Source organism: Gavialis gangeticus, unplaced genomic scaffold, assembly GCF_001723915.1.
Source record: "Gavialis gangeticus isolate Ggan-Ray unplaced genomic scaffold, GavGan_comp1, whole genome shotgun sequence".
Classification (NCBI taxonomy): Eukaryota; Metazoa; Chordata; order Crocodylia; family Gavialidae; genus Gavialis; species Gavialis gangeticus.
Window position 1 is genome coordinate 42,608,501 of NW_017728992.1, and position 26,352 is coordinate 42,634,852.

Consider the following 26,352-nt stretch of genomic DNA (forward strand, 5'->3'; position numbering starts at 1 on the left):
GCCTCCCCACCAGTCAGCAGCAAGCATCAGGGCCACTGGGGCCCCCTGGTCAATCAGTGGTAGAAGGCAAAAACAGTGCCATATTTTAAACCGCAGTTTTCACCTTCCTGCCAGTCAGCAGTAAGCTGCAAGTGGGGCCCCTCCACCAATCAGTGGGGGGGACACGGAGGATGTACAGAGGAACCTGCAAGATTAAAAGAGCCATAGTGTAGCCTATTTCTTCTATGCATTCGGTAGGCCCTAGTCATGCCTCTTCAGCCTTTTGCTCCTGAAGACCCTGGTGCTGCAATACCACACCAGTTGGATGAAGGACAAGGTCACCATCTGTAAAAGGATTCTAAAATAGGCATTATGGGAGTCTCGGCTTGTCTTCTTCCAGTTATCCCCCTCTATATTTGTGCAAATTCTTCCAGCCTACAAGGTAGCATGCCTCAGTACCAGCCCCACAAAGCCAAAGTGAAGTCAAGAAATGTTCTTTCTAGCTCAGGCCAGGTATCCATGACTGGAACTAAAGGGCTGCCTTTGCCGAGATGCCATGGATTAAACAGGCGTGGGGATTAGCTGCCTTTCATCTTTCATATTGTCTTTCTAGGCCAGAGTGAAGGCACAGTAACAGAGCAGCATGTGGAAAGTTTTCATGGATAAACAAAGGGATGCACTCTCCTCACAAGAACTAAATTCATATTAGGGGAGATGGTAGGTATTTTAGCAGTAAGGGAAGGTGCCAAGCCAAAAACTTATTCTTCAAGGCATATCATTTCAACTAGTTAGATTCTCTTTATATCCAATTTTGAGAAAGTATCTCAAATTTTGCAGGATGCAATTCTGAACTTGCATGCACGACAAAAGGAATGTGCCTGAGAAACAGATGTCTAAAATGCTTATATATGGGCACAAAACTGAAGGTCTTTCTGAAGTTTTTTTTAGAAGTCTGGCAACAAAGCCTTCCTTTCCTCTATTTCTATCTGCATAACCCTTCGAAAGTATGTGGAAAGGGTCACTGCAATATGCATGGCTTTGTTGATGGAAAAACCCTATTGTATATTGTTTAAATTGCACAAAGGAAATGAGCATAAGTGCTAGCAGAAAAGGGGCCTTTAAAGTAGCAAATTGAAAGCTCTGACTCCAAATGATCTTCTGATTTAAAATTGTGTCTTTATAGGTTCTTGGTCTCCTCTGCGTCTCAGTTTTATCTGAAGGGGAAACAGTTTTATCATCTCATTAAAGGACAAAGTTGTAGGTCCTTGTTGTCTTGTTAGATTTCCAGGTGATTGCTCTTTAATTTTTTGTTCTTTATAGTAGTCTCTCCACTACTATAAAGGGATAGCAAATTTCTCCCAGATGTTGAGCCATATTTACCCAGAAGGGGATGGTATCATGGGAGTGACAAAACCAAGTATTTAAAAGCAATGCGTCATGGCCCCAAAGACACAAAATAATAACTATAACAAAATCTGGATTCTTCCTACCAGACTGCTAGCTTTTTGAGCATTTAGGTTTGCATTTTCAAGCTTTTCTGCACAACCATGAGGATTAGATTTAAAAAGATAAAATAAGACAAGATTACAATTTAGAAAAACAGCAAACTACTGGTTTTCTGAGAAGTTCTTCAAGGTAGGTGGGTTCCAAATGAGCTAGACCAGTTACGGCTTCTGGGTTAGGTACAGAGTTAGCATATTCCAGTCACCTTTCACCAGCTAGCACCATGCATATTCAGGGCTGCACTAATGCCACTTGGGAGACAGAGTGTCTCGAAGGACTCTAAGTACCTCAGTAAACTCTGAACTGCCAGGACAGATCCTAGATAAATAGAGCTTTCTGACTGATTACCCCCTGGCAACCAGCGTGGTATCTAGTGTCTAGCCATGGACTGCAGCAGAACAGATAAGATAAAACTACAGATTAAGAGGCTTTGGGAGGAAAATAGAAGTTTCCTTTAATTTTTCCTCAGCCATTTTTCATCATGGCCATAATATGCTCTTAAAACGCACTTTTCCTTATCAAAATCCTTTTTCTCCAACATCCCTTCATATCGGTAAGAAAACTCCCTGAGAGTCAATGTGCAATAATTGAGAAACAATATTTAATGTGGAATAGGCTGCATGGGCTTCTTCAAATAGGCAGCAAGACATGATTAAGGTAAGTCTGGTAGACCCCAGGTTTGGTGCAGCTGTGCCCCTTGTAATGAGAAATCCAAAGAAGACCATCAGGGCCCAGCTTTGCACATGGTTCTTTGCACTGGTAGAGCTGACACAATGGCAGATCCTTCCACTAAAATCTATGGCAGTGGCACCGCTCAGAAGTGAGGGTTTTCAAGGTTTAACTGGTGGCTCTTTCCTTCCACTGAGTTGTACCTCCCATTGAGCAGTCTCACACACTCATTCTACTGCATTCAAACTGCTCATGGTATAAGGTACCACTTAGTGGAAGGAAGTGTGGCAATATCCAGGCTTTAAATTTGTAAACTAGCCCCATGTTCATTAGCCACTTTGGTGTTCTCAATATAATGCATTTAGAAGGAGGAAAAAATCCTTCCCCTCTTCCTGTGTGCTAAATAGCCTCCCCCCTCTTCAAATCCTCCTTCCCAACGCACTTCCACAAAACCTTCGGCAACTGCATGATTTTTTGACCATCTCATTGCCATCCTGTCATGCCTTGTACTTCACATGTCTGATCGATTTTTTTAATTTCTCGGCACTATTCTTATTTAAAATTCTTTCTGACAAAGTCAAAGATAAACACTGTCAACTTCAGAGCCTGTAACCTAAAAGACATCAAAAGAGAAGAGGTTGAGACCCTGAAAGAAAGGAATAGAGAGGTTCTCTCTATACCCTGCTCCTTGAAAGACCACCAGACTGTCACCAGCACTGGCCTTAGCACAAATCCCAGTCTTCCACAGTTACTTTAATTATTCTAGGCCGAACCAACCAAAAGCAAGCACGTATCTGCTACCAAACTAAGCCAAGCAAGAGCTGGTTGAAAAATTCCAGTCAAAAACTGTTTGACAAAAAATTGGTTTTTAACTAAACTATTTGCTCTGTGTAAAACTGTCCATTATGAGAAAAAGAATGACTTTTAATGGTGGTGGAGTGGGGGAAGAACCTGAACACTTTGGAAATCAAAAAAAGGCGGGTTTGGAAATGAGGGTTATAATGCTGGGACTCATGTCCCCAATCTTCCCTAATGGGCTAGCTCCATTATCTCTCCCATTAACACCACTATAGCTCAACATGATGGGACATCAGGGAGATGCAGTTCAGCCACAGACCCTGGCCCAAAGAGGGGGAATGGGGGGACAGGAGACATCCAAACCACACATCTCCTGAGGCAATGTTGTGAAATGAAAAAGTTCTCTTCAGATTTCTGAGAAACAAAATGTTGACGAAATGTGTTGAGTTTCACTGAATTTTGTGTGTGCGAGTTTTCTTTCCAGCTCTGTAAAAAATAAAGAAACAAGTACAAGCCAATGAGAAAGTACTCACCTAATCCCTCAGGAGTGAGAAAACAAAGCACAAGCCAGAACTCCCTTTTCTAGGAATGCTCTTACAATGGCGTCGTACTGACTGACCCCTTAGTGGGCTGTGTCCTTGTCACACAACCTACTCCGTGATTTGCTTTTAAAAATTTTCTCACTGCTAAAAGTTTCAAGTCTGAAGTCCCTTGAAGTCCTTACTCAAACCACAACTCCCATTGCTTTAGTTAGATTGTATGGCCTGGGTGACAGTAGAGTCTGGCCTGCTGCCTTTAAAATGATATCAAATTGGTTGACATAGAAGTGAGACAAATCAGAATTGTACGGGTTTCAAGAGTCCTGGATGCCACAGAGCATCCATTTTCTCAAGCTGCTAACATCTTGTTTCAGAACTAGAACATAAGTGGGTTTATGTTTGGCCATGTGGATAATGAGACCTAATCACAGTGCCTGGTTAAACAGATGACAGCAATCCCTTTTTTGTAGTTTTCTGACACTGGAACAACAGCCCAACAGGACAGCAGCCAGGCAATTAGATACAAACATTTCAGATTGGTTGGAAACCCTGTTCCCACCTCCTCTGTCCCTCCTCCTCCCCACAACACAGTTCAATAGCATGATTTTAGTACTGCAGAATATCCACTGTTTCGAAGTATCATCTATTCTTTTCCCTAGACTGAGAAAATTGATATGGGTTGTGATATAATGAAATGAGTAATCAAGATCTAAAGCAGGTCTTTCAACAGCAATGATCTATATGAATTACACCACTGCCCGTAATCATTAACTTACTGATTTTTTTTATCTATGCAGAAATGTTGTAACAGCAGCAATCAATCAACAACTTGAAATATCCATGTTTACTGGGATGTTTCAGCTTGTACTGCAATAGGAAGAGTCTACATTGACTGATTTACTTTTCAAGAATAAAGTCACTTTAAGCAAGGCTTCATACAGCAGGGGAAAAGATTTCCTAAAAAGTCTTATTGCAAAAGTATTCACTGGGGCCAGGCCAGAATTAGATTGCATCCTTCTCACCTAGAAACATGTATGTTTTATGGGTGGATGCAACAAAAAATAAATAAATACATAAGTGAATAAAGGAAAAAGGAAAAAAATTAACTTCTGCATTAAGCCAATGCATCTTACATTAACCTAGTTTCTCTAGGAATTATGTTCTAGGCCAGGTCACTGTGGCCCAGAAAGGAATGTTTTAAATTTTCTAAACCTCTTTAATCATTTATCTACTGACTCTCCCTAACAGGCTTAAAACTCAGGTGGCTCTCATATGCTCTTCATAGGGCGTTTCTAAACATGCTTTTACTTGCTCCTAACCCTAATGCACATTTGCGTAATGCTCATTAAGGCAATTTAGGTGCGCATCTACATGTGCACACACTAATGCACATTAATGTGGGTATGCAGATCAACTTGGGACTAAAGTTAGTGCCAAGTCAATGGACACACACCATGTTAATGCGCATTAGAATGTCTACACATTCGCTAATGAAATTTAGCTATTCGTGCCTAAGTTTGATACCTGCCTTATGCAACAATCAAATTTAGGCACAAATAACCTTAAATCACCATTTAAAGGTGCATTAAGGGCACGCACATGTAGATGTTTGGCCTTAATACACCATAAATTAGGCTAAATTGCCTTAAATCAGCATGTGTAGATGCTCCCAGAGTTACACAGTTACATATAACTGAAACAATACCAGAGTTAACACTTTCAAGTCAACAGGATATTGGTTCTAGGGCTGGATCCATAAAAGAACTGAGACCTCAGCTACTCCCCCTCCCAAGCACCCAGCAGGTGCCTACATCAAACATTCAGACCCTCTTCCTGTTGGTTATCATGCTGTTTTTTCTAAATTCCATTCTTGAATGCTTACTTCCCCTGTGCATTGCATAAAGAGCTTGGGCTCTTCACCGAGGGCAGCAGATTCCTTAATTAGCTTGGGGCTTAAAACATAAGCACTGCAGCATTTAAGTCCTTTTGTGGATCTACTACCATATTTTCCAGGATATGCGGCACGCCTGTGTCTAAAATGCACCTCCACTTATGAAATTGTGAGGGAGAAGAGGTTAACATACATTTAATGGAATTTTGGTCAGCTTTCATTACAATTTTTTTTGTCACATATCAGCATGTAATATACATCATAATTGCAGACCTCCTTTGATCAGAGTTCCAAAATGAAAAAATGAATCATACACTGGAACAGACAGTATGTGAGTGTTCAGGTTACCACTGAAAACAGGACTGATGCTCTTAAATTGCTTGGATGCTTTTGAAAACTTAAAGCCATGCAATGTGATACAAAATGCAACCAACCAGCAGAGCATGAATTTTGAACCTCAGTATCAAATAGTTATTATGACCTGATCACAGTTATTCCAAAGAGGCTTTTAAAAAAAGAAAAGAAAAGGTACAGACGCGACTCAGAAAACAACTAGTTGACGGCACTTGACTAGTGAATAAATGCCAGAGAACTGTGAAGTAGTCATTTCCAAAGCAGAATAAAAGAGGGTAAATTCATGAAGTAATTAACCACTGTGAATTATTCACTCATCTCTAGCTGATGGCTGAATAAGTTTTAAAAGCAGTGTGGGGGGAAAAAGGGGCTTTTCAAACATTATACAACATCTAAGAAATTTATATGTTAAGTAGAGAATTATTCTCTCTTTAGAAATTAAAGTTACATTTAGCAAGCAAATGGGAAGCCACTTTCCCACTGGGATTGGGCCTAAAATGAGTCAGCTGATTCAAATTCAAGTCAGACAAAATAAAAATGATGCCAACACCAACAGAGTAAGAGGTCTTGAAGCTAAGATAACTTTATTAGTGAGCATTGTTAGAATGGCTGCTGTCAAGGAGGCAAGCCTTCACTAATGGGGCACTGGATTAAGCTCTAAATACATACATACATATTTATGTCCATACATGTTACACATAAATGTGTATCCATTCATTGCTAATGTAATAAAAATTGACTTTCAGAACAATCTCTGTCATTCTAGCACCTCTATTCAGTAAATGGCACCATAACTTCTTATAAACAAGACTTGCCACATTAATGATGACTTCCCGGAGGGTTTTCTACTTGATAATATGAGGCTGGACTGAACACACCAGCATTCTCATTAGCTTCAGGAACCCTCAGAGGAATTGAGCCCTTACTGAATATTCAGTCATCCAAGCCATTTTGACCAATCACTGATCAAAATATATATTTTTTAAATTAGTTACATATTTTGTGTTTTCCTCCTCAGTGGTTATGTGGCTGTGACTGACATTGTTCATCCTGTTCAGGATGGATGTAATCTGCTGTATAAATATTGATGATCTTGATAATTGGTGTTTGGTATGTCTGCTCTTTACAGATATAAATTTCTCTGTCTTGAACTAAGCTGTCTGCAAAGTGCTTACTTCCTTTTGCATGGTAATGAAGTATTACTAGAAGGTGTCATTTACAGTCATTAGCCTTGCGAGAAGAATAAGCAGCAGCTGGAGGCTGCAGGGAAGGAAAATGAAATGGGGCACTGGCCTGGATTGTGGGGAATAGACAGACCCAGAGAACATTGCCTTGTTGGGCAACATGAAGCAGCCGACCAGTCATCATAAAGCAATACATCTTATTTTGTTTACGTAATACATTGCACAAAAGAAAGCACTATCCTGGGACTGAAATAAGATGCTAATGCTAACAGAAGTCACTCATATACAGGGAAAAATACAGGCAGGGTGTAAACAAGTGTGTTATACCCACTTAAAGCCATGTCTGCAAAGGAAAGTTTCGCTAGTTAGATCAGTATAGTCCCTGCATGCATACACTTATTCTAGACATACACCAAGTGACAAACCGAACCAAAATAGTTATATTTGTACCAGAATAAGTGTGTCTACAAAAAGAGTTATACTGGTATAACTAGATCTGTTCAAACTTGCACATCGGCTTGTATCAGAATAAGAATGTGGACATACTATTCACCATGGGACAAAGAGGGCTTTTGCCCCACAGTAAGTGGAAACTAAGCTAAAGAGGGCTAAGTTACCACTGTTTATCTTTCATCTATTATGGGGTAAGAGCATTTACACAGGCAGTTACTACTACAGGAGTACCTGACAGTAAGTCACAGCCCACTTTTGCCTCAGGATAAATGGTTCATAATCCTATTTCTTCTTCTACTCAAACACCTAGATAGGCATCTGGCTGGGGTCATCTGAATCCACCATTCTTTCCTGTCTAGGCAGGGGGTCAGACTCGATCTGTTGAGGGCCCTTCTGACCCTAGCATCTATGAATCTATCAGCCTACACGATAATCCAACACGTAATTGTGGTCTGCTTGTGCTTATTCACTATTAGCTATCTAGCCTGGGTGTGGCACATCACATCACCATGGCACCACATAGTCAAGTAAGGTTTTAATATAGCCCTCATACTATCAAATAGTGTACAATTAGTCTCCCTTCTTCCTTTTGCAGCTGCTTTTCCTCCCCCATAATTTATACAGTGCTTTGGGGTTTAATGTGTTACAATTGTTAATGACAACCACTGTACGTCTTAGAAACTTGAAAGGAAATTGCTGCCAGGGGAAAATTAAATGTTGAACTCTTACTAGTAATTCTGAGTGTTCCCAAGTAGGCAACATATTCGAATTAACACAACAGGTTCCAAAAATAAATAAATAAAAAAGAAAATTCAACCCATGCCCCAGGGCAAATACAAACTCTGAGGCTCCTCACAGGCCAGATCTGGCACAGGGTAGCAACTGCAGCAGTGGGGCAAGCAATAGCTTGCCAAGCAGCTGTTTGCCATGTCACATAACCTTTTCTCCCCCTCTTGCCACCAATGGCCAGATCCACAGGAGCCCAGATTCTGTGGCAGGTCATGCCCACTGCAAGCCATGCACCCAAATTCCCTGGCTCACTGGTAACCCAACAACCCTGATGGAGCAGTTCCACAAGCCAAACCTAGCCCATGAGCTATATCTTAGACACTCCAGCCCTACACTCTGGCATCAAAAGCAAATTGTGTTGATTCACAAAATCTTGCTCCTTATTGTTATATAACTGGTTCTAGCAACTTTTTTTTTAATTAAAGAAAAGACGATTTTGTGGTTTCTAGTCAAGATCCAATTTCCTTAAGTGGTTTTCTCTAAATCTACATGCACATCTCCCAGATCTACATTGTTTGCTGGAAGATTTGTTAGCATGTGCTTCATTCTAAAGGGATGCTGTTATGCATGCAAAAGGCTGCATTCAAAAATGCAAAAAAAATCAAGTAGTTAGTTACCTAACTGTCCAATTCACTACCACAAATACTGTTAGTGCTCACAGGTTTCACATGCATATAAATTTCAATGTAATGAAATGCAAAAATCTAGAACTCTTGGTTTCAAAATGATACCTTTTATTAGACCAACTGAGAAATTGCAAAAAAATACCTTTTTCTGCAAACTTTCAGGCTTATGCACCCTTCATCAGGCTCAGGGAAAGTTCAAGATGGTAAAAAGTCCCCATATGTAGGAAATAAACTTCATTTTTATACAGAGGAAGCAGAAGCTGGAAAACTGTCCCTCTGGGTCCATGCGAGTCTCTTTGTGAGCTTGCTCTTTGTTGTGTAGATCAAGCAGGATTTCTTCCCTGGTGGTGTCAAATGACAGGCAGGGAGGCGTAGAAATCTTTCTACACCTACATCTATTCCCTACACATGGGGACTTTTTACCATCTTGAACTTTCCCTGAGCCCGATGAAGGGCATATGAGCCCGAAAGCTTGCAGAAAAAGATATTTTTTTGCAATTTCTCAGTTGGTCTAATAAAAGGTATCATTTTGGAATCAAGAGTTCTAGATTTTTGCATTTCTTTTGGTCTCAGACCAACACAGCTACCACAGACATCCCTGAATGTAATGAAATACAGTCATAAGTTTGAATGTCCTGTTAAAAACCCCTTTGAAAATGTTACCTATACATTTTAGACCTTGCTGCTATAGAATCTTGGTATCAAATTTCCATTAGATTTTACCCCAGCTATTTTTTATTCCACACCCATAACTTCATGTTCAATTGTGTTACATAGCCATGTCAGTCAGTCAGGACTGTGAAGAGGTTGACTTTGCTGACAAGAGCCCCTGGTGCAGATGTATTTGTACTGCTAAAACTGTGGTTTTAAAAATACATCTTATTTTATTGAAGGGGAAGGATGTGTCTTTGGTGTGAAGTATATATATATTTTATCTGGTCTAACTGTGTCCACACTGAGAGCACTCTGAGGAGAGAATACACTGGTAAAGCACCATTAGACATACCTGATTCCTCCACAGACACATTGGAGAACCATCTGAGTTATGGCTATCTGAAGTCACAGCTTCTGAGCCCACAGGAAAGGAGGAATGCATGGGCTCCACCAATAACTGTCCACTACTTCTGACCTATTCCTGGAAAGTGGTTGCTGCAGAGAGATCCTTGCGGCTCAGTCCCCAGTTACAGCAAATATCAGAGCAGATGGGAGCCCCTGTACCTGCAAGATCCACAGTGGACCTTACATCAGTAGGGATTCAGGCATAGCAGAGTTCCAGTTCCAGCACTCCCAGGCTCCGCTCCTAGAACAGGACCGCTTCCACTAGCTTTACACCAAGGTCCTAGCCTTAATGGACTACAAAATCCAGCACCAAGAATGAGCGAAAGTGTATGGACACAGAATATTCTATTCCAGGGGTAGGCAACTCTCAGCACGGGTGTGAGAGTGTAGCATACAAAGGCATTTTGCTTGGCACATGCACCTTAAGGTGGAAGGCAGGGAAGAGGCTGGGGCTGCACTGCCACAACAAGGATCAGGCCCCTTGGTGCTCCCCCACCATCCACCCTGGCATGCCAACATCTTACAAGCCAAGTTTGCGGGTGTTCTTGGCATGCTGTCCAAAAACATTGCCGACCCCTGTTCCATTCTAATCAAATTCATTTCCATCATGTATTGTCCAGGGAAGGTATAATGCATCATACAGTATCTCAGACAGACCTAATAACCTATTTAAAATTCTAGCTATCTTTCTGAAACTCTGGCACTCTCATGAAACACGGTTTCTTCTAGCTTTTAGTTGCAACACCTGCCATCAATTCCATTTCAGAGTCACTAGAAACGAGGAGACCTTTACAAAATTTACAGGATTTGTCACAGAAGGCAACCACTTGAACAACAACAACTAAAAGATTTAGGCAAACTGTTTTCTAATATATTTGTGAATTTCCCTTCTTTTAAAAAAAATCATTTTTTTGTTGTCCACTAAGGTAACATATTTAACAGCCTCCTGTTGTGTATAATGGAATAATTGCTACTCAAATTTAATCTGCTTATTATTTAAAATAGCTCTTGGGTAATCTAATATGGTTTCTCCTTAGGCTAATATTTATCTTCCTTGCAAATCTTTACTTTGGGAATATTTTCCTCTGTGCCGAAGACATCAAACATATATTGCCTTATACACAGGGTGGGGGGGAAATCTAAACTTGCTGATCACATTAACCCAGACTTTGCAATCTGATTTCCTGCAGAAGCTCAACCCCTACTAATGGTTTAAAAAAAAATCATTAACATAAGGCCAATTATGTAAACACGTTTTCTGAGAAGCAACAATAAAGAAAATAGACCAGTCTTTACAGAAGCACTTCAGTTTTGTACTGTCTTCCACACTACCTCTTTAAAACTCAGATTTAGTGTACGATTAAAAACTACAGTTTTGAACTGGAGTTCTTCCATGGGGTTTAAATGGACTCCCTCCTAATTAGAAGCACTGAGAGAAAGATGAGATCCCATTCTTGAGACACTATTTCTTTTGCTAGTTTCAAGTCTGTGAACACAGCAGCTGGCAGGGTTCTACTCACTTGGAGAGTTTTGAATATGAGATACTGGTACAACCTGTTTCAACCCAGTTTTTACCACCAGTCTCCTGCTAAGAGAATGTCACAAAGCAAACAAACAGCAGTCAAGCGCATATAAAAATAAAAGAATAAGCACTAATATTTGTGGGGGTTACAACCGAAGCTATTTACCCTTTGGATTTCTAATAGAAAAACAACTTTGTTAACAGCTGCCAAAGAAGTCCTCGATTTTGAAAGATATAAAATGTCTGCTACCTTCTGTTGGGTTTCTATCAGACAAGTGTTCTAAGACAGTGTCAGCAGCCTAAATTCTTGCATTCATTGTCCATTTCACAAACCAGCTACACTGAAGAGAGAATCTTTCTACCAGTACAAGCCACCCCATCCCAGTCAATTTGCGAAAAAGGCCATCTCCTCCATTTCACGAGTAATTAATATACTATTAAAGAAACTCAAGTTCCTTGTACAACAGTGCTTGGTTTTTGCACTAGCCATATGCCAACTTACATTGGAAGTAACCTGATCTGTCTTCTAGGGATAATTACTGATCAGCAAGGATCCTGGTTTTCTCTGATAAAAAAAATCCCTAATTTTCAGATTTGAAAAAGTAACCCAAAATCCACATTTTTCCAGTATTAAAATGAAATGCCACTAATATGCAGATATATATTTAGTGGTGTTTCATTTTAATCATGGGAAAATGTGGATTTCGATTACTTTTTTTAATCTGAAAAGTGGAGATTTATTTTTTAATCAGAGAAAACCAGGATCCCTGCTGATCAGAAAACTGCATTTTCTGATATACAACCCACATTGAAAAACCAGCAGACAGTACATGTTAATGCTCTGCAGATCGCTACTAGACCGCAGAGGCATTGGAATGTCGATGAAACTGAAGGTCTACAAAGCCATCATTCTGCTGACCCTCCTTTACGCCTGTGAAACCTGGGCCGTCAACCAGCATCATGCCAAGAAACTAGACCACTTCCACCTGTGCTTCCTTCAAAAGATACTAAAAATCAAGCACCAGAACAAGATCTGGACACCGAGGTGCTTGGAAAATCAGCTCTCCCCAGTATTCATGCTCTACTGAAATTGGCGGAGCTGAAATGGGTCGGCCACCCTTCAAGAATGCCCAACACTCGCCTGCCAAAGAAAATCTTCTACAGCAAACTGTCAAATGGAGTATGCTTTTGCAGCGCACCAAAGAAGTGGTACAAGGACACCCTAAAGGTGTCCTTAAGGAGTTTTGGCACTGACCCAGGGTTGAGGGAGCAAATCGTTCGTGACCGTCCGTTCTGGAGGTAATCAATCCAGAACAGAGCACTGGCCTTTGAACAGCAACACACGGCAAAAGCAATGAAGGAATGCATGGCCAGGAAAACAAAAACTTCTCATACCCAGTCCTCACTGCTCTTCTGTCCCTGCAGCAGCAAACTGTTCAAAGCAAAGATCGGGCTTATAAGCCACCTATGTACTCATGCGACCTAGCCCCCACCCCTCCTTTCTCTTTCTTTTCCATTTTTGTCTCCTTTTTCTTTTTTCTCTCCTTTCTCTTTTCTCCCTCCCTTTTTTCTTTTCCACTTCTTTTCTCTCTTCTCCCCCCACCCCACAGCTGGATGCAGTCGTCTTTGCTTGCGAAGGACAACACACTAGAAAATGTATGGGAGGACAAACTGGAGACTCTCTGTGAGCATCCATTCACAATACTTTAGCTTAATATGCAATACTAAATAAATATCTTATTCCATAGTTTTATTCCACCATTCCACTAAACCAATTATTTGATTTTATCCTGGTAACAGGCAACCAGAACAAGGGAAAAAAGTAGCACCCTCAACACATCTGAAAAGTTTAGGTTTTTTTACCAAAACTATTCAGATTACATTTTACTTACCCATCCCTCTCCCATTTTCTTCTCCATTTTTCCTTCTTTGCCATCAGAAAGGATATGGAAGAAAGAGAGGGGAAGAAAGGAGGGAGGCGGGGAACCCAGAGGTGGGAAAGGGATATAACAGCAGCTTTTATTGTTCATCAAAAAGATGATTTATTTTTAAAAGGGAGGGATTGTGAAGTCTCTCCCCCCCCCCAAACCACACACCCCATTTTGTTTAGAAGAGGCAATTTTTCAGTTGACACATTGCAATTTCTGATAAACGAGCTGTAATCAAGGCCACGGGTCAAGTTTTCTTCCAATTTAATATACAAAGCAAGTACGTGGAAAACTGACCAGGATCCATTCAGTATCAAGGATGACATCACTACATTTTCTCCTCTAGAAAGACTCTACATCTGCAGAGCCAAACAGCAGAAATATTAAGCATCCCCAAGTCAAAGCTAACCTGGGTAACAAAAGCCATTTTTCTGTCTTCACCCTTATGAACAGCAAAGCATAACATAATTGCTGCTTTCCTCTCCCACTACAGTTTTGGAAGATAATAAATAAGATTATTAATGGCAGCATGAACAGCGTGTCATATCAGTTCCACAAAAACCCTTTCTACTTCATACCAGTTTTCTACAAGTCTGATGAAACTCATGCACACAGAGTCTCAAATTAATCATCTCATCTCTAATGCAAATACACAGCTTGGCCTCTAGTCAAGCATCTTCTAGGAAATGATATAACACTGGACTGCAGAACCCTATGCAGGGAAGCTCCTGTACGACTCCAAAGTAGGTAGCCTCACCATCATTATGCTATAAATTCCATCCTGTGTAAACTGTCAGCTAAGGTCTATTAAGCACGTCTATGTATCTTACATCTAAGGTCTATTCCATCTTCATGAATGTTGATGGACCCCTTTTCATGCCATCACACTGTAGCAAAATGAAAAAGTCATGGAGTTCTTCAAAAGCTTATGGCAGCAGTTCCCAAACAGGGTTGCAATTTCAGGCAGGGGGCACCTCAGCTTGGCAGCCATGGTGGCACAGTGCTCCCACCTATGCCAGGTCGTGCCCGCTGGGCAGCAGGGCAGGGAGCACAAGCCCACAGCAGGCAGCTTGCAGGTTGGGAGGGAGAGGCACTGGCAGGGTCAGGGTGCTGTAGGTCAGGAGTGAGGGGCCATCCTGAAGAAATGGGGTCATAAATGGGGTCATGCTGAGGAAGTTTGGAAAGCAGTGGATTATGGTGAAATGAATAAAAGGAAAGTTGCTCCAGATAGAATCAAACAGCTTCAAGTTTCCCCATATTCATCTTTAACAGGCAATGCGGACTAGATAGAGCCCTGAAATGGTAACCAGAAAATCTCGGTTCTTTTACTACTAGTAGTGCTTCTAAATGATTCAGTTTCTGCAGCTCTAAAAGGAAGATAGTGATGCTGACCTCCTTCGTAAAGCAATGAGAACAACTGATGAAAAGCACCAGAAAACAACTAAGCATTATTTTTCCTCTTGTCGTGAATTTCTGCTCACAAAAGACATTACAGAAAGAAGTAATATATATAATTTAAACATAGACTATTCTGTTAGCCAGAGTGAGACATCCCTTGGTATTACACTTTTGTGTTGCTAACTGTTGCCGAATCAGCTGTTTTGTTTAAAGCTCCATGTCCCAGACCCAACTGATTACATAAGGAGCTTAGGTCTAATTTATAAAATAAACTTACAGCTCCCTGTGGTTACAGAGAAAAAGTTTGGAGTTGTGGCCCAAGTGCGGCTTAAAGGCTTAGAAGACAGAAGGAAAATAAAAAGTCTCATGACTTTTTATGTCAGTCTCACGATTTCTTAATATTCAGATCAAAAATGTGTTCCTCAGGAGCCTCTGCAAAGCAAATGCTGGGACATCCCTCTCACCTGAGTCTCAGAGGTGCTGAGAAATCCCCGATCCCACCAAAGTCAACAGGAGCTACAGGGGCACAACACCTCTAAAACACCAGTCGCTGGATTTCAACAGAGATAACTATAGCACAGCAATTCTCAACCAGGGTGCCAGGGCACCCTGGGGTGCTGCCACATCCTCTGAAAGGTGCTACATGTCAGGAGATCAGTAGATAAGCTACACAGATAGGTACAGGCTCAGGCTTTTCCCTACCTGAACAACCCCCTACCCCCACTGCCTGGCCTCTCTGCATGGAGATAAGCACTGCAATATACACATTTGTTTTTGAAATTGGGTGCCACTCAATTCACAAAAGTTATGGGGGGGGTGCCTCAAGTCCAAAAGAGTTGAGAACAACCAGTGTAGCAAGAGTTAGGAAATAGGACTTAAAGTGCTTGGGAAAATAACACAGTGACATTTTTTGAAAGTATAATCCTTTCTAAAAAGGTAATACTTGAAGGCACATCTCAAAATTTTCAGTCGAGACACTGACATGAATAGTTCAAAAGCTCCTATGGATGCACTAGGTTACAGTACCACAGGAGCCACTGTTAAAAAAGTCGACATTTTTCAAGAGATATCCCAGCTATTTTTTAATTACAGGGATAACCCATAGTATCGTCAGTGCTTCTGCTGGCAGCTCTTTACTTTTTAACACAAATTGCAGAACAAAGGGAATTCCTCCAGTCAGCAATGGCAGTGGTAGCCAAATACCACATCTGGCAAGTAACAACGTATAGCAAAGCCTTAACACTGGTGCGCATGTAAACAGTACATTCCCTGGAGACGTGGATGAAATATTTTCAAAGCAAACAGCTCAAAGGGTTTTGTCACTGAAGATGTCAGAAGGATACAGTGATCTGCCAGTCATTTTCAGCACTTCCTGACTATTCATGTAGAAGCTTCTGGAACTAGGAGGAACCACAGCCTGCACAACCATCTTTCCCAGAGATAGGGAAGATAGCTTCTGGGGAAGAAATTGGCCTGATCTGAACAGTCATCTACATTTTGCATCTCCTACCTTCCCTTTTCTTCTTTCAAAACGTCTGAACTCATTAAAATCAGAACGAGAACTGTAGTTAGAGAAACAAGAACTAAAATATGGGAAGAGAGTCTGTTCCTACCACTGAGGTAGAAACCTCAGAAGTAAGCCTATTCGCACATAGTTTACAGCCAGAATGATAATCTTTTAGGGTTTGTTTATGCAATTCAATTTTTATAACACCCTTCTTTAAAATCCCAAGCATTTCCCACAGATGTCACTGCTACAAACCAGCAACAACTCTGACTTACACCAGTGGTGCTCAACCTTTTTGCTAGGTGGTCCAGATGGGCAGTGCCCACTCCTTCCACAGGCCAGATCTTGCCAGTGGTCCCAGAGATGGATGGGGGGAAGTCCAGCACATATCCAGCCCTGCAGGGGGAAGGCCCATGGGGCAGGGGGGAGGTGACATGGCCAGGCCCAGTCCAGCCCCGAAGGAGGAAGGGAGCATGGTCCAGCCCTAACCTGGTGGGGCAGAAGGAAAGGAGCATAGCCCAGGACCAGAGCCGTCCCTAGGGGTGTGTGGGGTCTGGGACATATCGGCAGAGAAGTGGGAAGGGAGGTTGGCGAGCAGCCAGAGCTGGCAGCACTCGGTGGCAGCAACAGAGCCAGCGGCGCTCAGCAGTAGTGGCACGTGGAGGCCATGGCGGGACCTATATGGCACTGACCACAAGGTTGCCAAAGCATTGGGCCCAGGGCAGTTGCCCTGATCTGCCCCACCCTAGAGATGGCCCTGTCCAGGACCACTGGGGAGAGGAGGCATGACCTAGCCCCACAGGGAGAAGGGGGCGCAATCTAGTCCCAGCTCTGCAGTGTGGAGTGCAGGAGGACACGGCCTGGTCCCGATGTGGCCATGCAAGGAGAGGGCATGGCCGGGCCTGGCTCCAACCTGCTGCACGAGGCTTGGGATTTTGACAGCATGGAGGGGTGGCAGTATTAACTGCCACTGCTTGCCTGCTGCCAAATTTCCCAACCCACCAGCCAAATCTCAAGGCTCCGTGGGCTGTATTTGCCCATGGGCCAGGGTTACATCTCTCTGCCTCCCATTTGTGTTAGCAGCCATATTTTCAAGGGATGGCCTCCTGGCAATCATCTGCTCTTTGACTTGCCTAATATTATATTACTTCAGGGAACTGTACATAGAAGGGAAGGTTTATCGCTCTCTAGGGCTATGGAGTAACTGTCCCTGGGCAAGGAGGCAAGCAACTATCTGAGGCAGAGGCAAAGTAATTGCTTCAAGAAGACAATAAATGGAAACAAGGGGAAACTTGCTGTGGCTTTTGATGAAATCCCACAGATATTTTGAAAGGAATAGGAGAAGGTAAAGAAGCATAAACGGTGCAGATCCTATGGTTAATTTGAGCGGCAGTAGGTGTGTCTACATGTACAATTAATGCATGCATCTGAACGTGCACCCATCAGAAGCAAATCTGCTCCCAACCGGAGCTGTTTTGTCTAGGGCTGTTCCTGCCCTATTCTGCACCCCCTGTGGCAGCCAGGGGGAGCTCCAGGGTGCCAGCCCTGTACTGGCAGGGGGCACAAGGGCTGGTCCCAATCTCTGAGGGGCAGGCAAGAGCTGTCCCAGCTCAGCAGGGCACTGCCTGCCAGCCACACGGTGCTCAGGACCTATTCCAATCTCTACAGGGCTAGGAGGCAGCTGCCCAGCAGCTGGGACAGCTCTCCCCACCTCGTGGAGCTCAAGACCCATCCCAATATCCACATGGCTGGCAGGCAGTGTTCCACCAAGCCAAGACAGCTTTCCCCCGCCACCCCGTGGCTCCTTGCTTCCTAGGCTGACCAGGAGCAATTTGCTCCCGGTCAGCATTACACGTGCATTTTGGTGCATTCGTTTAATGCATCAATTTCTAGTACCTGTATCTACCAATACCTTAAACCATGTGCATAGACAGGCACCCTCTCCTCACCCCCTACCACTACACTAGGAGGCATGGACAGTGTCCCCCTCAGACCACCAGCCCTAGGCTCCCCTATTTCACCATGCTGTGGGTTTCCCAAGGATCATGCACTATACTGCCTGACCCCACCCTTTGGGGAGGCCATAGGAAGCAGAAGCTGGAGGAAGCAGTGGCAGTCCAGAGATCCGGGCTGCAGAAGTCAGAGCAATAGTAGGAGTGGTGGCCTGGTAGGAGTTTGGAGATCACAGTTATACCCTTCCTGGGCAGCATGCAGCCCTTAGGCTCCCAGTTGGGCAACCTGCCTTAAACCAAAAAGCTTTGTTGGCCCAAATCACCCTTGCACTGTTGAGATAAAGCATGGACAATTTCATTCCAGAAGAGAGGAGTTGGGAACATCTAGTCCAGGAGTAGGCAACCCCTGGCACGGGTGCCAGAGTGTGGCCACTCAAAGGCATTTTGCTGGCACGCACGCCTGAGGGCAGATGGGAGGGAAGGGGCCAGGGCTGCACTGCCTCAACAAGGATTGGGCACCTCATGGCTCACCCCCCATATACTCCAGGCACGCCAACATCTTACCCCGAGGTTGTGGGGGGTTTTGGCACTCTGCCCAAAAACATTGCTGACCCCTGATCTAGTCCTAAGGGAAGAAGTAGTTAAAGAAAATCAAAGTGGAACAGGGTCTGGTCCAATTTTACATGAAACGTACTCCAGCAAGACTGGTTAAAGTAAAGAAACTCAAGGTAGACATCCAAAACAAAATTACATTTCCATAGCCACATACAAGAATTTCTTTTGGCTTCCCAGTTCTCAATAAATGTTGCTATCTGCTCTCTTAAGCTAGTAGTTCATCTTTACTCAGCACGTCGCAAAAGTTCATTGTTATGTTATTTTTTTGCCAGCCCTTTTCTTTAAATACCTGAATGCATTTTTCCACTCAAACTACTTGACCCCATTTTGGGTTACGTTGTCATGAGTATCACAATGAAATGCTTTTGTAATGTCAATAGTCACCTATGAATGGTAGCTACAAAAAGAGTTCCATCAACAAGTGAACTACACTCTTCATGCTGTGAAGGTTCAAAATCTTCACACATGATGGAAAGTTTGGCATCTGAGACCTGGAAAATATAGTTAGAGATGCATGCTGTATTTTCCTCTTTCCTCAGGCTGCACAGGGACAATATTTCAGAGTAGATTTACCAGGGTGATGGTGGCATAACATGCAATACATCTATTGCAACCAAGTGAATCCAACAGAACCCAAGTATGGAATACTTTGGCATGAAAATCACTTTTGCTGAGCAATCTGCTGTACCATCTTTATCATATCCCTGTAAGAAATACTCATCTATGCAGTAACTTATGAGCAGACCACTGAAAAACCCTGAATGCAATTAAAATATGGGCACTTACGTTTCCCTTCCCTCTGCAATTTTATAATCCTCTCATCCATCAATTTTGAAAGAGTATTAATACTGGCATCAGGTGCTCCCAACCTCTTCTGCTGAGTCAGCTTTTTCAAAAGTCCTTTCCCTGCCTTTCAGCATCCAACCATAAATGTGGGATGGCAACGGGGGGCATGGCTTCCTGCTTCAGGGTTAAAAAAAAAAAGAAAGAGCAAGCAAATACCACACCCAGCATTGGCATTAACATGTAACGGAGCAAATGCTGATCTGGTGAGGCTATAACCATGTATACCTGTTCTGTCCATATATGTTTAAATCAAGGAAGACACAGACATGCACACACCAAAATATTTGTATCAGAGATGCATCATATTCAATGCGTTCCAATGCAGACCTAAACTTATCCCCAGTTTAAGGCATTCATACCCATATCTGAGGTTTAGACCTCTCACAAGTTAAATATTTAAAAAATTAGCTCCTCTTGGTAACTCTCTTAACTCAGGGCCTTGTTACATGGTGCACTTTATGCTGCTCAAATGCTGATCAGTATTAGTGCTAACTTGAGTTTGAAGCAGTCACACCTTAAGGCTAAACATTTTTCAGACTGCCCCCCCCCCCCCCGACACACACACAGCTGTGACTTACCACTACAGAGCCAGCGAGCCAGGACAGGCTTCTATCCCTGTTCTAAACGTGAGTATGTAAAAGACGGGTAGAGGAGAGGGTGGGAACATCAAGCTGGAAGGCCGAGAGATAATTGGCTGGGGTTGGGTAATGAAGTGGAAGGTAGAAAGGAAATGAGGATGGGGAGAGAATGGTGAAATGAAAGAAGTCAGCCACTGAAGGATACATTAAAAGAGAAGTTAAAAAAAAAGAATTTAAAAAGAAATAAAGAGGAAGTAAATTAAAGAAGGTCTCATGTTTTAATAAATTGGGATTTGGGATTGAGGTGTGGGGGATGCTGGTTGTGCTTCCTGGGGTGGCTGGGAGGTGGGAGCAGTGAGGGAAGGTGGCTTTGGGGACCCGGGAAGAAAGCCCCAGCTCATGGGGACCCAGCCCCCTACCCTGTTCCCCCTCAACCCCTAGACCCAACTCCTGGAGCTGTCCGTGCCCTGCATCTTGGCTAGCTGCAGGCTGTTTGCACAGGGTTGCACTGCTGGGGATGGGAATGTCACACCCCCCCAGAGGCAGGAGGGGGAGTTGCCTTGGTGCCAGAACTGTCCCCTGGGTAGCAGAATTCAAGGGATCTAAAGTTTGTCCATACAGAACAGGAGGGTGGGGGAGGGGACACTGCATCCTGGGATGCTAAAGGACTGCAACTTGGGCAGCTCAGCTATGGGGAGTGGTCAAACTTTAATGGAACATGAGCTGGGTAACACTGATAAGAAATAAAACTGCCCTAGAGTGGCATAACTTTAAGCTGCCTAAAGTGTGCTTAAAACTAGTTTCAGGTGTCAATGTGTGGGCAATCCAGGGGTTAAGATCTCCAGGAGCAACCTTAAATTAATGTGTAACAAGGCCCTCAGAGGCAAGGTTCTAAAATACTGCCTTGGATGTTATATCACCACAGGAAACTGATTTACACATTTCAGACACTTGAAGTACTTTATTTAAATAAATTCACATAATTTGTTAGGTCTAAATGTTCAAGGCATTCTGTTCTAGGGAGTCAAAATTATATTATACATTTGATATGTGTTGTTATTTACGGTCCTGATGTATGCCAACACACCCAGCCACTTCAGCTGAGCTGGAAAACAGGGTTATGTTGTGTTTGTTTTCTAATCACAATTATTTCATTATGGGCCAAGCTGCTCTGTTTCAAGATCAGTGATTTTTTTTTATCTAATATCATACGCACATTTCTGTGCTTGAAGCCACAAAGCATTAAAAGAAAGCTAGTTGTCATGCTGATTTGATAAGACTTGGAGATATCTGGTTCTCTCATTCCCTGCTCCATTGAGGGGCTGACAAACAAAAACATTAGAGACCCATATTAAGTTCATCAGAGATTGCAACTAAATTGGAAGCCAACAGAACATAGGATTTGTGCATGATTGGTGGAGGTGTCACCTTTTATGCACACAGAAAATGAAACAAGAAATTCAGTACCCCATCTGTCTCACTCTCTTATAAAAAGAAACCAAATATAAATCACGCACTGTGCCCCCTAAGGTGATATGTCCACTATGGAAAAAGATACACAAGACCATGAAATACTACATGGACAAAAATTCTAGACAATAGCATACATCACAATATATCTTTTAGCTGTAAAGTATTTTTATAGGTTTGGCCTAAGTCTGTTTGATCATTTATCTACTCTTGGATCTCAAAAAATGTTAGTAGAAATGGATGCTCTGGATGCCGAAACAGACAAAGATCAGTGGTACTTGGATTTGAGATTTTGGGTTGGGCCAGCGTGGTTTGAACCAGCAACCTAGATTTTGAGTTCAGATTCCATACAACACCAACAGTATATTTAGTTTCAAGCCATGCAAGGCAAGCTCTGGCTGTGAGATTTTTTCATATTATTCATACTGCAGAAAGTACCACCTCTAGTTAAGGAAGCCCAACATTTCCAATTACAAGACCCTATTTTCAGTTGTTTATACCTATTAATTTTGAACCGTTCATAACAAAATACTCATTAATATCTGCCTTAAGATGATGATTTTTTAATTTTTTTGCTAAAGAGAGTTCATTCATGCTAGTGAATGTGCTTTGGGGGAATATCTTTTGCTCTTTTAAAAAAACTTGTTACAACCTCTTGGCACAGAAGTCTTGGCAGCCCCACTCTTCCTTTAGAGAAGTAACTTCAGATTTTGGAAAGATGGCTTTCCTAATGTCTAAGTGCCTTTTGCTGTTCCCACAAAAATTTACCTAAATTTGCTCTTCTCCTCTTCCCCCCCATACAGAGCAAACAAACTCTACTAAATATGTGAAAACGTGTTCTTTGAGTTAGTTAGCTAACTTGTCTAAAAGATTTCATTTGCACTGAGCATGCTCTAAACACTAGCCTCTGCTTTTTACCACAGAATAACCTAGTGTGAGCTACCCTAGGGCTCCAGGGGCTGAAAAAGCCTTTCCCACCTGCTGTGACACTTGGCACAGGGACACAGCAAGGAGACCGTGTCTCCTGTGATCTTAAAGTCCCCAGGCTACACACAACAGCAAAGAGGAAGCAATCATACTGGGATGCAGAAGACTAAGAAAAGGATTTCTCGGCATGAAGTAGCATAAGCCACATGGCAAGAAGAAAGGGGGCAGGTGAAGACAGGAGACAGCAGAGGATGCTAGGTGAGAGGCAGATATGGGCTGAAGAACAGCAACTAGGGCAAGTGTTATCGGATAGCAGTTGGAAAAGGGAGCAGGAGCCATTTTGGCAGGAGGTGAGGGAGTACTGAACAAGAAATGAGAGGATTGGGGCAGAAACCAGGGAGGGGTGGAAAGAACCATTGAAGTACCAGGAGACCACTAACCAGAGACCACTGGTTATGGAATGGAACCAAGGATTCCTGAGTCTCAACCTTCATTTGTCATCTGCAAATAGCTGCAAAACCCATGGACAAAACATGGGACTTAATGGAGAAGTCATCTTCTTCTGCTGACTGCTCCACAGAGAGTGCCACTACTGTTACCAGTGATTCTGGGAGTGACTTGGTGTATAGGGCTGCACCCTGCTGATGATCCCAGCTAGAGGTCAGTGCTGGGAAGTTCCTCCTGTCCCATCAGGAAATGACATAAAACTACATCTATTCTAAAAGAATGCTAAGGTTACAGACTCAGACACTCATCAAAAGTGCTAGACTGAAGATTTCCCCGATAGCCTTAAATCTGACCCTTTTGTGCACATGCAGCTGGGCATTCTGTAATTGTGATCACATACTATTTTTACCATGAGGCACATGGTGCTCTGGGGAAGAATCACAGCTGCGTAGCATATGAGTCTGTTGTCTGTAGGACCCTGTTGCAGTTGGGGAATTTGGAAGGTGCGTAGTAAACAAGTCAAGGTAGAACAGAAAGAAAAAAAACTAAAAAAAGATAGCCTCTTGGTTAACAAAGCTGAAAGTCATCTTAAAAAGCTAGGTTTATGCCCTGTCTCAGAATCCTTGGGTAGTGCTAAGCAAGTCACTTATGAGACATTTTTCTCAGGTGGTTACCAACTGTGTATTTCTCACTTTCTGAAAACCCCATCTGATATAACTGGGCCCTGACCTGTAGAAGTTCTGAGCACTTGCACATGAGTAATGGATGTGTTTTAAATGCATGAAGTGTTACATAACATTAAGCATTCTGCAATACCAGGCCCAAAATTTTCTGGTTGGGCAGCCCAAATCTTGAATATTTTGGCCTTAACCTCCTTGCATCTTGGTTCCTCAGCTATCAGATGGGAACTATGAAGCCACCTATTTTCAAAGGGAGGTTTTGAAGGTAACAGTTTTGTTAAGCACTCAGATACCTCTGAGTACCATAGAAACCCCCCTCAAGGAAATTAACAACTCATCTAGTGCAGGGCTCAAAACGTGTGGACTTGACCAGAAGCTGGAAGCAAAGGAGAGAGAGAAAAATAGGGGGGCAGGATTGTATGATGGGGGAGGGGAGGGTGTGTGTGTGTATATGTTCACAGAAAGACACACCACATACTGTTTTTTGATATATAGAATAGTGAGTTCAATTTTACATGGTGCAAGTTTCCTATTTATATATAAAAATAGTATAATTCTGGGTGTAAAAAATAGTATGATAATGGATTACACATAATCTCATATATATACATACTTACATACATATACACACTCACACACACACACAAAGAGGGTCATGCTACATATATATGCTCATAAGGGAGCAGAATTAGGGTTATATAGACAACCTCATTTCTGTCAAATGCTAACTTTTAAAGACTTCACCTTGGCATTTTATATTCTTAAGTAGATTCAGCGTAACCATTATGAATTCATGTGTCAACATTTTTCCGGATTAATAACATGTAGAACAAATGGTGCACAGAAGAACTGATACATACAGCATATGGCTATGAATTGTGTGTTTTTTCTTTCACTGTTATGGGGAGAGAGGTATTTTAATTTTTCTTTGAGTTTACTTTTATATGCCAATTGCAAAATGAGCACCATTATGTGGATGCATTACTGGTTGCACAACCACAGGAAAAGAGTAGCTTTTAATGGATTATGACAGATAGACAAAAGGGTTCAGCAAAGGTCTGTTCTGGGTCATCCAGTGCTGTTTAAGATTTTATTTTTTTAAGTGAACTGAATGTTAGAATAGCGTATCCTGATCAAGTCTGGAGAAAATACAAACCTGGAAGGGGTTGCAAACTCTTTGAAAAACAGGATGAACATTCAAAGGGACCTTGATAATTTGAAGAACTGCACTACAGACCACAAAAATGAAAGTCAAAGACAAATATAAGGTGTGGGGAGAAGGAAAAAATACCCAAAATTTAGAAAGGGAAATAGCACTGCTGAGAAGCATCTAGGAGTTTAGGTAGATCATCAGTTCAACATGAGTCAGCAATGTGAGCTTCCCACAAAAAAGGCAAATGTAATTTTGTGCTGCAGATTACAATGTCAATTTATTCAGCCCTGATTAGGCCTCAGCTGGGATACTGTATCCAGTTCTGGGCACCAAATTTTCATAAGGATATAGAAAAATAAGAGAGCATGTAGAGGCAAATGACAAAGATGATAACGGGGGTGGAATGCAAGCCATATAAAGAAACGCTGAAGGAATGAAGTATGCTTAGTTTGGAGAAAAGGAGATTAAGAAGGGACAAATAACAGTTTTTAAGTATTTGAAAGGATGTCATAAAGAAAAAGAGAAAAATGGTTCTTCCTTGCCACAGAAGACAGGACAAGAGGCAATGGGTTTAAACTATAGCAGAGCAGATTTTGATCAAACCCCAGGGAAAGTCTCCTAACTGCAAGGACCACAGGACAACAGAACAAGCAGCAGAGGGAATCTATGGAATCTCCTTCACTGGAGATGCCCAAGAAAAGGCTGAGCAAGCATCCATCTGGATTGTTTTAGGAATAAATAGCACATCCTGTAAGGGATACAGGGGACTGAACTAAATCAGGTGCATCATACTCACCCGGGATCCAGGCTGGATCCAGACTGTAGGCCTCCCTTATGGCACAGATCCAGCCTGGAACATGGGGTGATAGGACCAGTGGGCACAGGAGGGGATAAAAGGGATTGGTGGCAGGACAGGCAGTGGGGAGGGCAGCTGTAGTGCTGACAAGGCTGTGTCAGTGTGGCCCTCCCTACCCTCCTGTTGCCGATGGCCATAGGCCCCAGGTTTCGTAGCAGGCCATACTCCCTTCACTTGCAGTAGCCTTCTGGTAGCCCAAAAAGCTAGATGAAGCGATTGCACAGGCTGGATCCAGCCCATGGCTTGTATGTTTGATTCTCCTGGACTAGAGGACCATTGAGGTGCCTTTCAACCCTACTGAAACAACTGAACATACTGAAATGAGAGTGGGTTTAAAAAAATCACATTTTGAAACTGTACCAATGTTATAGTACCTTTAGTGGGGCATTCCACACACTCAAAAAAGGAGCAAGTTATCTTCCCTTCCAGATACGGAAACGGCAACCACTAAGAAAGTGACTTCACAGGACTGGAACACAGATGCTCCAATAAGCAGGCCTCTATTCAACTCACCACACCATGCTACCTCCCGTATATATAAACCCATTTAAACAGAAATATTTCCTTTAACTGCAATGTCAGGATAAAGCTCACGGCCTGCAGGTTTTTGTTATTGGTATATTCAGGCA